Genomic DNA, 11,855 nt, shown 5'->3' with positions numbered 1-11,855 from the left:
GGGCGGGGCGCTGACTTCGCGGAGTTGGTTTTGGGCTGAAGGCGGCCGGTCTTTGGCAGCCGGGGGAGGCGGGGCTGCAGCCGGGGGAGGCGGGGCGCTGGCCTGACGAAGCTCCTGGGTGGGAGGCTGAGGGGCTTGTGCAGCTTGGGCAGGCGGGACCCTGGCCGCGCGGTCCCGGGGTTGGTTCGCCGGGCCGGGCGCGGGGACGAGCATCTGGGGCTGGCGGCGTGAGCCTCGGTGTCTCGGCTGACCGCTCCTCCTCCGCGTCGTCGTCCGGCACGCCCGGGTCGGTTTCACCGGGTGCCACGGCGTCCAGGACCGTTGCAGCGGTGTCTGCAGGGTCAGGCGGCCCCGCAGGGTCATGAGGCCCCGCATGACCAGGCGGCCCCGCAGGGTCAAGCGGCCCCGCAGCGTCATGCGGCTTTCCGGGACGCACCGCGGTGCCCAGGGGTGGCCCCACAGACCATGCAGGGCCACGCAGCAGCCGCGGGTCCTCCGCCTCGGCCTGGTCTCCCGGTCCGCCCCCAGGGTTAGGCCGGCCTTCTGGCCCGCACCGCCATCCGGGGCGGTGGTTGGGGCCGGGGCCGGGGCCGGGGCCGGGGCCGGGGCCCGGGTGTGAGCAGGGCCGCCGGGGCCGCGCTGCCTCGGGCGGCCTCGGTTCTGGAAGCCATTCCCGGAAGATGAGCCTTTACTTGTTGAATGCGAGCCAGGCAGCGGCCAGGTGGTCCCGGAGGACCCGGCGGAGGAGGTGGCCGTGGCCCGGACCTGCTCCAGCGCGGAGCGGCACCGGCCGGCCTCCCCCCACCGACCTCCCCTCACCGGCCTCCCCCCACCCGCCCGGTGAGGCTCGCGGGGCGCGCTTGGGGCCGCGTGCCGAGGTTCCGCGCTTCCTCCGGCCCTCTCCAGTGACAGCGGGCCGCGGCTCCCACCGCGTCGTCAGGGGCGACGCCGGCGGCTTCCTGGCGCCCGAGGAGTTTAGTTTCCCTCCGAAAACCTTCCAGCCGATGTAACCGCTTAGCTCCGCGGTCCGGGGGAGACCGAGGGGCTCACGCCCATGGAGCCCACCCCTTTTCTCACTCCCGTCCCCATCAGTCTCCCAGTCTTGATGCCTGCTTTGTTCTTAGGAAGGTGGTGGTTACATTTAGGCAAACTGTTTGAAGAGTCTCCTTAATGCTTTTTTTTTTTTTTTTAACCAGTCCTGGGGCTTAAACTCAAGGCCTGGGTTCTGTCCGTGAGCGCTTCCATTCAAGGCTAGCACACTACCACAGCACCACTTCCGGCTCTTTCTGTGTACGTGGTGCTGAGGAATCGAACCCAGGGCCTCATGCATGCAAGGCAAGCACTCTACCACTGAGCCACCTTACCGGCCCCACGTTTGTTCTTTTACAAAGAATATGGAAAAAAAAGTTAAAAAAAAAGTAGACCAACATTTAATTTTGAGATTTCAGAATAAAGGCAATCGTGTGTGTGTGTGTGTGTGCGCGCGCGCGCGCGCGCGCGTGTGTGCACGCGTCCTGGGTCTTGAAATTGGTCTGGGTGCTGTCCCTGAGCTTTTTAGCTCAAGGCTGGCCATCTACCAGTTGAACCACAGCTCAACTTCCAGTTTTTTTGGTGGCTAATTGGGGATAAGAGTCTTGCATGCCTTTCCTGCCCAGGCTGGCTTTGAACCGTGATCCTCAGATCTCATCCTCCTGAGTAGCCAGGATTACAGGTGTGAGCACCCAGCTAACAAGTTACTTCTTGTATCTTGACAAGGCTGAGCATTGTACTTTGTGGAAGAAATGAATCTACAGTTGGAATTAAGTTTCTGGTTAGATAAGATAATGTTCCTCTTCTTACAGAAGGGAATGCAACGTAAGCACTGTAGACAATTGAAGCTTTCTGTGTTGATATGTTTGCAGATGGTTCTCTGATTATCTTTCCATTGCCCATCCTGTTCCGTGTTGCTACTGTAATGCAGGTTGAATTTAGTAATAAGCTTGTGATAGGCCTTACTGACTTAGTGCAGTGCTAGTGTCCAGTCCAGTCCTATAATGTGATGAATTCTTTTTGGGCTCAATGCTGCAAAAATTATGAGTGTATTTGTTAAACAAATGAGATTAATGGAGGGATGTGTTAAACATAAAGCCTGGCATATAGGAAGTTAGTTAAGTGCCCAGGAAATGGTTATATGGAACGTTTGTGCTAAGTTTTATTCCAGTATGCAAATGTATATTTTAAAAATAACAGTAATGCAATTCAAGATGTTGATAGACCCTAAAATTAAATTTCTTAAAGGAAATAGGCCAGCCTTTTTTTTTCTTAAAGTTTGAGAACTAATGTGAAATAGTAAATAAATGCATGTCCCAGATGTCTAGAAAAGGAAAAAAAAAAAGCAGGATTTTAATTTTGACAATTACATTTTATTTCCCCTAAAGGAGTCCCTTAGTGTATATGTATATACTATGAATAGAACTTTGATTTGAAAGATAAAACTTGAAAAATAATTTTTATTTGAAAAGTGAAACTTGGAAGTGAAACAAAGCTTTGAAATTTACTGTAAGTGGAATGAAGCAGGATGAGTCCTGGATTTATGCAAATGTGCAAATGCTCTCATCCCATGTATCAGGCAGCCAGCCTAATGGGGATTAAATGCTGCTGCTTTGTGTGAGGAAGAGTAAGTGAGTGAGGCTTTCAGAAAATTGGTCTTGATGGGTTCTGAGACTCATTGGTAACAATAGCACAGGAGAATATTTTGTAGAGGTTATTATTATTATTTTTCCTTACCTGCTTGCTCAGGTGAGAAGAAATGGACTCATTCATTAAGCAGAAGTCCTTGTGCCTACTGTTGACCAGGAATCGCGCTAGGTTCAAGGTCTATGCTTGCTATTTTCTTGTTTCCTTTGTTTTAAATTAATTTAGACTATTCTTCTTGACCACGCATGTTCAGCATGCAGGCAGTCAGTGTATGTGTTAAAGCACATGCATTGCAAACCTTCACTATTGATGAAGTGTAGGAAATAGGGAATTTTAACAGGAATGGGAGACTGACAAATTTAGGAGGTTGCAGAATCTGCGTTAGTTTTCTCTTTGTGGATTGGCTGTCTAGCTGCTGTTTCCATGCCAGCAGATTTATCTATTTTACACTTAGTTCCTGGTTTTAAGAACCCAAAAGAGACTACATCATATAATTGTCAGTTTTCTCTTAAGATTTTTTTAAAAGCATGAAGTAAAAAAATCTTACAGCCAAGATAATTATAGCTTTATTTCACTTTTTTATTTTTATTTTTGTTCTTCCTTATGCCCCTATCCCTACTTTTATTAGGTGGCATGAGTTCTGGTGGGGGAGGCATACTTACATTTCCATACGTTTACAATATATTTCAGTCTGTATTACCCCTCTATCACTCTCCCTCTTTAAAACAATTTCAACAGGTTTCAGTGTTCTACTTTCATAGTTGTCAACCATTTATTTTGCCTATCCTCCTTGCTAGCCCAACCCTTCCTGCTAGGATCCTCTCTTGACAGAGCCTGTTTTTCTTTTCCTGTCCTCAGGCTGTTGGTCTCAAATTATTCTTACCAAGTATCAGCTGAATATGTCATCTTCTGATACTGTGTATTAGTGAATTGTGATCACATTTCACAACACAACTACTACGTAATATTAAACCTCTAGTCTTTATAGACTGGAAAAAAAATCACACTTAATGTTGCTACTCAAGGCATGTTGTTTATTTTGTAATATGGTAATAATCACCAGCATACAGGTTACAAATAATTATGAATTTTTATAAGCAGTTAAAAAAAGGCAATTTGAAATCAGGACATTTTTACATTTTTATCTACAAATGGTTGTACAAGGGGCTTACAGAATTTAATATGTCCATTTTTGTGTGTAGTGCATCTTGATCAGAGTCACCCTTCCCTCTTGCCCACTCCGACTTCCCCTTCCCATCAGTCATGTCGTTTTCCACTTCCTTTCCCACATCTGTACATCAAGTATTATAACTGCATTTACCTACCATTCTCTTCCATTCATCTGCCTCCTCCCTCCTCTAACCTCCCCCTTCATAACATGTTTCAGCTTCCTGATACTCATTTTGTTAAACCATGTTCTCTGTTCAAAGGGTTTACAAGTTGGAGTTTCACTTCTGAATATATTATACTTTAGTCAGCTTGGTTATGTACGTATGCATATGCTTCTGTGTGTTTACATTGAAAGTTGTATTTTGGGTGTAAGATCTACATAAGAGAAAACATGTATCCTTTGTCTTTCTGGGCATAGTTTACTTCACTTGACTTTTTCCCAGGTTCATCAGTTTCCCTGTGAATGACATAATTCTTGGTATGAGAAATTAAAATTTTTTTTAATGAAAATAGTCCAGGTTATAATATACTTAGTCTTTTTTTATAGGCTTGTAGAAAATGCTTTAGAAATAATAACTACTATATTTGTATTACTTTATGCTTCTGATAGGAATATGAAATACACAAGTACAGCCACTTTGAAAATTAGTTTTACAGTTTTGAAAAAGTTAAACCCATGCTGAACATATGGCCTAGCTGTTTCACACTTGGGAATTTATTTTAGAGAAATAAACTAATTCACTAGTGTACGAACATATACATGGATGCTTGTAGTAGCTTTATTTATAAGTCCAAGCCAGAAGCCATCCATGTCCTTCAGTTTGTCAAGGGTTAAATTGGATTTGATACGCGGAAGGCTACTCATAACAAAAAGGAATCAGCTATTGATGTAGCACTTTTGATTGAGCTTAAGAACTTCCTACCAAGTTAAGAGGCCAGTCACAAAGGTTGTGTGATTGTAGGATCTGTACCTGCATGTAGTGGGTTTACCTCTTGGTAAATCAGGCAATAAAGGGGTGGAGAAAGGTGTTTTTGTTTTTTTTTTTTAAACTTCCAACAAGGAGAGCACCAATTTGAGTTTGCCAAACTTCTCCAGGAGCAACAGAAACAAGGGGCTTTTACTGGGGGAAGTCCCCTATGTTCGTATAGGGAAGACTCACTTGTGGAGAGGGCACATTCGTGGCATGCTCAGTTTGAGGTCATAATTACAGTGTTCAAAAAATATGCCACCCAGGAACAGCTCCCGAGCAGAGAATTTAGTTTTATCATGAGCAAAATTGATTCCACGTCATTAAAAAGTGATTTGAGTCTGTGATTTTTGTTGGTTACTTGTACATTTCTCTAGTGAGCTTGAGATGAAACCAGAAGAAAAAACACAACTGAAGTCAGTGAGACAATCTTACAGAGGGTCAGCCCCCATCTGCCAAAAGTGTAAGAGCTCTCCCTAAAACTGGCTCACACCTATAATTGTAGCTACTCAGGAGGCTGAGATCTGAGGAACACAGTTTGAAGTGAGTGTGGGCAGGAAAGTCTGTGAGATTTATCTCTAGTTAACCACCAAAAAGCTGGAAGGGGGTTGTGGCTCAAGTGGTAAAGTGCTACCCTGGAGCAAGAAATCTCAGGGACAGTGCCCAGACCCTGTCCAGCACACATGCAAAAAAGCTGGCTGTGTAAATGGTTCCAGTTACATTCTGAGGATGACTTTAGAATGGGAACAGAGCAGTGTCTGGTTGGGTTAGGGCTGAGTTTCTTTGGTAATGGAGCAGTCTTATGTCCTGATTGTGCTGATGGATACAGTGTGTGTATGTGGGACAGAAGGTGGAGTACATGCATACACTCTCTCTTTCTCTCTCTCTCTCTAAAAACTGACATTGTGCTGGGCGCCAGTGGCTCACACCTGTAATGCTAGCTACTCAGGAGGCTGAGATCTGAGGATTGAGATCTGAGGTTGCAGTTCAAGACCAGTTTGGGCAGGAAAGTCCGTGAGACTCTTCTCTTCAATAAACCAATAGGAAACTGGAAGTGGCAGTGTGGCTCAAGTGGTAGAGTGCTTGCCTTGAGCTGAAAAGCTCAGGGACAGCGCCCAGGCCCAGAGTTCAAGCCCCACAACTGACAAAAAAAAAAAAAAACAACCCTGTCATTGTCCATTTCCTAGTTATAATAGTTGTACTACGCTTGCCCAGTGTATGGCTGTATAACATTTTATGTAATCATTCACCCATTGAAGGACATGGGGGTTGTTTCTAGTTTTTGGTGATTACAAACAAAGCTGCTCTGAGTATTCATTTTCAGGTTTTTGTGTGAATGTATGTTTCTATTTCTTCTAGGATAAATGCCTAGGAGTGTAACTGTTGGGTTGTGTGGTAAGTATATGTTTAACTTAGGAAACTGCCAAACTTCCAGTGTAGCGACATTTTACAGTCCCATCATCACTCTATGAGAGATCCAGTTTCTCTGTGTTGCCACCATTTGGTACTGGTTTTATTTTTGTGGGTAGAGGTCACTTTAATGTGTAACTTCCTAATAGCTAATTTTTCCATGTACTTATTGACATTGTGTCTTCTTCGATGACTTGTCTGCTCAAATCTCTTGCCCATTTTGTCAATGAATTGTTTGTTTTCTTATTGCTGAGTTTGGAGCTTAAAAAAAATATGTTCTGGATAGTCCTTTGCCAACTATATGATTTGTTAGTACATTCACTCAGTCTCTGGCTTGTCTTTTCATTCGTACAGTGTGGTTCACCACACAAACATCTGATAAAGCCTGGGTTGTCAGCTTATGGATGTGCTTTGAAGGCATGCACATCTTAGAATTCAATGCCCAGTCCTTTGTCAGGAAGATGGCCTTATGTTTTCTAGTATTATGTCTTACATTTATATCTGTAATCCCTTGGGAGTTGATTTTTACACAAGATGTGAGGTTTAGATATTGATTATTTTTCTTCTCCCTTTGTCTGTGAACGTCCAATTATTCCAAAACCATCTGTTGAAAATACTACTTTTTCCATATAATGGCTTTTTACACCTTTACCAAAATATTGTTTGGCCATTTACTGTAAACAGTGCCACAGGAAGAAATAAATAAACAGTTAAGTAAATGTTAATACAAGGCATGATGTGGTTTGAGTTTGGGACAAGAGGGAAAACATTTTAGAGAATAACATGAGCAAAGTCATGTCCTAGGCATGGATGTTTTGGGGAATCATGTGAGCAAAGGGGATGTGAAACTTAAGGCTATTTAGTTTAAGACTGTTGAAATTGCTGGTTTTGAGCAGGAAACAAATGGTATTTAAGAGAAGTTGTTTTAGGTGTATACAGGGCAGTAAGAGGTGGGTAGGAAGGGTGGAATGCAACCATAACCCTTGATCTATCACTTTGTATTTCACAGGTCTGCCAGAAAGTGATGTCATTTCACAATGTTCTAAGTGTGTGTTCAGCTTCCTGTCACTGGCATGCTGTCTGAGATGATCAACCTGTAAGGGGAGAGGTTTATTCTGGCTCCAGTTACTGGGGTTTCAGTCCATGGTTAGTTGGCACTGTGGCAAGGGAGAATCTCATGGTGAGAGTTACGATGGGGAAGCTGTTCACCTCATGGCATCTAGGAAGCAGAGAGACAGGAATGGAGTTCCCTACACCCTTCAAGGGTAGGGCACACCAGAAGCCTAACTTGCTTTTATCAGGTCTCACCTCCTAAAGGCTTTTACCAGGAGTGCCCCAGGCTTTTGAGGGTCCCTTTACCAAACCGTAGCAGTGGGTATGGTACATTTCAGACTTTGTCACTCTTCAGGTATAGATACTGAGAATTCTGTTGGACTTCCAAACTCCTTCAGAGTAATGCTACTTTCAGCAAGCTGCTCTTGTGGAAGAAAGTGTAGTTTTTTTGGCCCATTGTTAATATGGATGGTATAGATATATATTTTTTTCTGTTTTTTTTAAAATCAAGCTTGGAAAATGTCTTAGAGTTGAACAATGAAAGTGACTAAAAAAAAACAAAAACAAAAACCAAAGAGTTTATAAACTGGTCCAGTGAGGAAAAGTTAGCAGACTTATTGATCATAGTAAACAGGGTATTCTTTGTACACCCATACTTAGGAACTGTGCAGAGGATAGAGGACCTGCTTCTCTGTAAAACAACTGACAGTGAATGGCTCAAATTGCAGTGTTAGGGTTTTAGTCTTGGGAAAGAATTTCCAGATAGCAGTTATTCATGCCAGTAATCCAAGAGATTTTTAAGGGCAGAGTAGTAACCTGGTAGTTTAGGAACATTTTGTCTATAGTCAGGGGTATGATAGGTAGCTGTCATACAGATCTGCCCTTGGAACTTATTGTTTTTGGATTTGGACACACTTTCTTCCTTTTCCTTTTTTTCTTTTTCTTTTTTTTTTGAGTTTGAACTCAGGGACTGGGCGCTGTCCCTGAGCTCTTTTGCTCAAGGCTAGAGCTCTACCATTTTGAGTCACAGCTCCACTTCCAGTATTTGAGTGGTAAATGGAGATAAAAGAATCTCACGGGGAAGTGGTGCTGTGGCTCAAGTGGTTGAGCGCTAGCTTTGAGCTGAAGAGCTGAGGGACAGCTTCCAGGCCCAGAGTTCAAGCCCCACGACCGACCAAAAAAAAAAAAAAAGGAAAGAATCTCACGGGGACTTTTCTGCCTGTGCTGGCTTTGAACCGTGATCCTCAGATCTCAGCTTCCTGAGTAGATAGGATTATAGGTGTGAACTACCAGCACCCAGTTTAAAATATAATTGTTTTCTCATTACCCATTTCAGTTTCTGATTTTTCTATACAAATTAATTTTTAATCCATTTCGCATGAGAGAGTCTCATTTATTTTCTGCATTTAAAAGACAACATTTAAAATGGATATATATGGAGTTCATTGGATGTAGAATGCACTTCTGCTGTTTATAAAATAACCAGCTAGCCGGTAATCCTAACTAGCTACTCAGGAGACTGAGATCTGAAGATTGAGTTACAAAGCCAGCTGGGCAGGAGAAGTCAAAGACTCTTGTCTCCAATTAACCACCAGAAAATCAGAAGTGGTGCTGTGGCACAGTGATAGAGCACTAGCCTTTAACAAAAGAGCTCAGGGACAGCGCCCAGGCCCAGAGTTCAACCCCCACAACTGGCCAAAAACAAAACAAAAGAAAAAAAACTCAGCTAATGAGGGACAGCGCCCAGGCCCAGAGTTCAGGCCCCACAACTGGACCCAAAAAAAAACAGCTAATAAGAACCTACACACTGTGAGGTGAACTGCTAGAAATCAGTGCATTTTTACACTTACTTGGGACCATGGAAAACACAGCATCCCATTTAAAAACATCAGAGGTGACTTGTTGAGCAGGGGATTTTATGATGATACGCAGAAGTTGAGGACTGGCTGTGTGAAAGCTCCACTGTGATGACTCACTTGTTCTCAAAATACTTTCTGTTTGACTTAACTCCTTAGTTTGATTCTTTGCCACTAGTGAAGGTTTGTTTTTTCCCCCTGACTAAACGTTGAGATGGATCAAGCCTGTAATGCACTTGTGATTGCAGCCCTTCAGTCTTAGCACAGAGGAATTTTTTTTCCTACAGAAGAGCGGGCTCTTACAGTGCTATGCAAGCTGCCCACTTAAAACTATCATTGCTTGGCACCTATGCCCTAGTGACAGTTTGACCAACATGTGAGCAGGCACACTGCCATCGTGACAGATGGGTGTGAGTAGAGGCAGCCAAGAAACCATGTATCTGCATCTAGTGTATTTGTTAAGGGCAGGATTCCCAGTCAGGGACGTTCAAACGTCTGTCCATCTTGAGCTTTCACTCCTGTGGTATAAGGGATGTCATCATTAATCCCAGCTCTGACTGAGATTCCATGGGTATATAAGGGCTTTTTGGCACTTACAGAAGTAGGCAATTGGGGACAATCAGGATAATTGTTCTCCCCTTCATCACAGTACTACTTCAAATAATCCTTTCCTCTTTCTTCTAGCCAACTAGATTTGTAAGGAATATAACCCAGTTTATGCATTGTCCTGACACATCTGAATTGTGTGTTTCTTTATGTGTCTTCTAGAGCTTGAAAGCTTTGCTAGTCATTTAATATTTATCCTTTGTACAGAGAAATATAATTGGAGTCAAGTAGATCTGAGTTCAAATATTGACTACTGTACAACACTAGGGCAGCCTAATTTAGCATCAGATCACTTCTTGTGATACAGGATTGTTGTGAGAACTAAATATGGATTATGCATATTAATCACTTATATAAGATCTGGCCCACAGTAAATGTTAATGTAAGTGTCATCATTACTATGATATCACGTTAGCACACCTGAAGGTAGTTTTTCTATTGAGAGCTATTTGAAACAGTATATATATATTTTTAGCTCCTTTCAGTTCTTTTTTTTGGGGGGGGTGTCCGGTTGTGGGGCCTGAATTCTGGGCCTGGGCACTGTCCCTCAGCTCTTCAGCTCAAGGCTAGTGCTCTACCACTTGGGCCACAGCACCACTTCCGGCTTTTTTCTTTTTGCTTATGTGGTGTTGAGGAATCGAACCCAGGGCTTCATGCATGCAAGGCAAGCGCTTTACCACTGAGCCACCTTCCCAGCCCTCCTTTCAGTTCTTGAAAGTCACTTAGTGGACCTTATGCAGGTGTTTTATGGAAAATAATGGTAGGGTATTCCAATGATGGGAAACTCACTATGTCTAGGGCTGTTAGAAAGTTCTTTCTTTTTAAATATTTTTTTTAAATTGTTAGCATAAAGGTGTGCATGGCTTACAGTTACATAAGTCAGGTAAAGAACTTTTTTTTTTTTTGACGGTGTTCCCCTTCCCTTGCTCTGTTTTTCCCTCCCATCCCCATCCACAAAGTGTATAGTTCATTTTCAACATAGTGTCTAGAGAATACCACTGCTGCATTTGTTCACCCTTTGTCCCTCTATTTCTGTGTCCCTTACCCTTCCAAAGACAGATAAATGAATACACAAGACAAAAAAATTTCCTGGCGTTCATTTTGATAAATATTATTTTATATGATCAGATATACATAGGCCTTGCACCTTTGTGTTCCTCTCCTAAAACTCCTCCTTTGGTCTCACTGTGTGTGAATGCCTAGAGTCCCGTAAGAACTTTCTTATTGTGAGTGGAAATCTACTTTGTTACTCTTTTACTCTGTCCTTTGGAGTCCTATAGAACAAGCCAACTTCATTTTCTACAAAGAATCCTTTCAGATATGTAAAACCAGCCCTTTTGAGTGGAAACATCTCCAGTTCATTACCTATTTCTCATATGCCATAGTTCCATGTCAGGTCATCACACTGGTGGCTTTTCTCTTGAAATTTCCATTTTTTTCTTTATATTATTTTTATCGATGTACTTCTTTACATTAAAGGGTCAGAGGGAAAAAAAAAGCAATGCAAAAAAGAATGGTAAGGTTGCTTAAGTGGTAGAGTGTCTCCCTAGGAAGAATGAGGCTCTGAGTTCAAATTCTAGTACCTCAAAAATGAAAAAAGAAGAGAGAGAGAGAGAAAGGCAAATTCTTGTGTGAAAAGCATTGAAATTTCCATTTTTAAACTGTAGTTTAAAAATCAAGGCTTGATAAGTAAACAATAGACACATTGCTTGTGGACATAGCACCCTTCTGTTAGTGTATTGAAGAATCTTGCCTTTTTATACATACTGTATTTTTTATTAATAATGGCTACTTTCTATTGATCACATCATGCTAGAGGTGAATAAAACTCTTGTCATCTTTTCATGTTGTTGCTCTGCAATAATTTTGGGTAGCAGTCATGGATAGAACTTGCATTTTACCATGCTAGATTTCTTGTTATTGGCTAGTTTCAAGATAGCTTGTTATTGGCTAACGTTTTTTTTTTTTAATTTAATTTAATTTTTTTTTGTGAACATACTGTACAGAGGGGTTACAATTACATGGGCAGGATAATGCATACATTTCTTACCAAGCATTGCAGCCTCCTCCTTTATTTACCCTTCACATCCCTTCCCTACCTCCCCCCTATCTCCCC

General features: G+C 42.7%; 1 long non-coding RNA gene across 4 annotated transcripts in view; it reads left to right on the top strand.

Annotated features, from left to right (window-relative positions):
* The window catches only part of LOC105982811, a 29,005-nt gene that overhangs the window by 801 nt on the left and 16,349 nt on the right, over positions 1 to 11,855 (top strand). Inside the window, exon 2 of one of the 4 annotated variants that reach the window (XR_001174923.1) lies at positions 6,174 to 6,209. The exons of 2 other annotated variants lie outside the window; for them this stretch is intronic. This is a non-coding gene — a long non-coding RNA (uncharacterized LOC105982811). Of the gene's footprint in view, positions 1 to 5,941; positions 6,210 to 11,855 lie in introns of those variants that run through there. One more of the 4 variants, XR_001174922.1, reaches the window with a different exon arrangement.

The sequence above is a fragment of the Dipodomys ordii genome, unplaced genomic scaffold (assembly GCF_000151885.1).
Source record: "Dipodomys ordii isolate 6190 unplaced genomic scaffold, Dord_2.0 Scaffold2, whole genome shotgun sequence".
Lineage (NCBI taxonomy): Eukaryota > Metazoa > Chordata > Mammalia > Rodentia > Heteromyidae > Dipodomys > Dipodomys ordii.
The sequence above is the reverse complement of the archived record's forward strand: the minus strand, read 5'-3'. Positions and strand labels throughout refer to the sequence as shown.